The sequence below is a fragment of the Triticum aestivum genome, chromosome 7D (genome assembly GCF_018294505.1).
Source record: "Triticum aestivum cultivar Chinese Spring chromosome 7D, IWGSC CS RefSeq v2.1, whole genome shotgun sequence".
In the NCBI taxonomy this organism is placed as follows: domain Eukaryota; kingdom Viridiplantae; phylum Streptophyta; class Magnoliopsida; order Poales; family Poaceae; genus Triticum; species Triticum aestivum.
Genome location: NC_057814.1, coordinates 618,418,621 through 618,420,961, shown reverse-complemented (window position 1 = coordinate 618,420,961; position 2,341 = coordinate 618,418,621).

The following is a 2,341-nucleotide window of genomic DNA, read 5'->3' as shown; positions in this document are numbered from 1 at the left end:
ATTATTAATTTATGTGTATAATTTACTGATTTAGATGACTAGATCAGTTTAAATGATTTTGTTATAAGATGTAATGTACTCCCTCTATAAACAAATATAAGACCGTTTAAATCAAAATTTTAGTACCAACTTTAATCTAGACTGACAAACTCAAATTTTCATTCGGGTCGTCTATTTTTCCTAGTTCCCAGCACACTTAAACTTCGTGTACTATGTTTGAAACTTTGCCAATTCATTTGACGTTCTGCTCTTTTGGCACTTAAAGTTACTGAGAAGCTAATGGAGAGTTTTTATATATAAAAAAACAAACAACCACTAAGATGTCTAAACTTGTTGATTTGAACAAGCTTCCTGTGCATCCATCAAAAACGAAGAAGATTGCATACTACAATCCCAATCAACACAATGATATTAGCCTCATCCTAGGAAGATTAAGCCAATGATAACTGGGAAGATGAATCAACATATTAGCTTTGTAGAAAAAGAATTGCTAGTTTGTTTCCTAATGAAGTGGCAGTTAAACATTTTCATGAGGTGAAAATCTCCGTGGGATGAAACGAAAGGATTGTGTTAGAAGCTCTTTTTCATTTGTATAAAGGCACCCTTCGATGTTTTCATTATCCCCTTGTTTGATAATATAAAAAAATTCTTGCAGGTTGTAGGTTAGATTGTTAGACAATGTGTCAATGTTCTCTTTTGTGACTAGGAACAAGATGTAAGTCATTTTGCTTCAAAATGTTAGTTTTTATTTCTTTTGGCAATAAATTTGGTTATCTCATGTACAATGAAGTGATTGTACCTAGGTTTCAATTTATAAGGACCGATTGTCTTGCTAATTCATCAATATGGCCATACACTATTGCCCCCTCTCAATTTTTTTCCTGGGTCCGCCCCTGTCTGAATTCACAACTCTATGATACTCCCTTCATCCCATAATATAAGATGTTATTACACGGAATTTGCCTTTGGTGACCGAGCTCACCGAAGGCCTCCAGATTCAAAATCCAAATTACATCAAAATTCATATTTTTACATTTCAAAAAATTTTGAAAAAAATTACAGATTACATGAAGGCATAACACACATGTGTGTAAAATTTCAGGGCAAAACACGTTGAAATGAGGGTTGTGCAAAAATGACAAATCTGGAGCTGTTTAACACATGACACTATTCATCCTCCTAGGCCATGGATTTGTCTTTTTTGTACAGGTCGCATTTCAATGTATTTCATCATGAAACTTTACACACATGCACTAGTAGAAAAAGGGCCTTTAGTCCCGGTTTTGGAACCGGGACTAAAGGGTCAGTTACTAAAGCCTCCCCCCTTTAGTCCCGGTTCTTATACGAACCGGGACTAAAGGCCCTCCACGTGGCCGCTGCCTGGAGGTCCATCTTTAGTCCCGGTTGGTAACACCAACAGGTACTAAAGGAAATTTTATGATTTTTTTTTGAATTTTTTTTTGATTTTCAAATTTCTGAATTATTTTAACCTCTAATCTCTAATCACCCCTCATCATTCCAAATCATCTAACTTCCCGGACGGTCACCCATCCTCTCACTACTCCAGCCTGAGCACGCTTAACTTCCGGGTTCTATTCTCCCTCGTTTCCAAATCTGCACTTGTTGTTTTCCTGACAATAGTAAGATGTCAATCCTATTAACCCTCGGGAATTTAGCTTGAGCATGAAGTCACATATTTCACTGTTTGAGTTTGAAACTATTGTTCTAAAAAACAATAATTATTAAGTAACACTAATATTTCTTGAATAAGTAGTTTGACCATAGTTTGACCACAGTTTGACCAGATTTGACCAAAATTCAAAAAAACTGAAATAATTATTTAGTAACACTAATATTTCTTGAATAATTAGTTTGACCATTGTTTGACCATAGTTTGACCAGATTTGACCAAAATTCAAAAAAACTGAAATAATTATTTAGTAACACTAATATTCTTGAATAATTATTTAGTAACACTAATATTCTTGAATAATTATTTAGTAACACTAATACTTCTTAAATAAGTAGTTTGACCATAGTTTGACCAGATTTAACAAAAATTCAAAAAAAACAGAAATATAACTTTTTCCCCTTTTAGAATTTGAGGATTCTAAAAATTTACAAACAGGCCGTAGGCTGTCAAAATCGGATGCGGATTTTCGTGCTGAACATTTTGATATATTATACTTTTTTCCTGACATCGTATGCAAAAGTTATAGCCGTTTTACATTTTCCCTACACTTTTTGCAAAACATGTATAAATTTAAGTTTTTAAATTTTCCTAACTAGTACATGTAGTAACATAACTACATCTGGAAGGATTTTAATTTTTGAAGTTTTT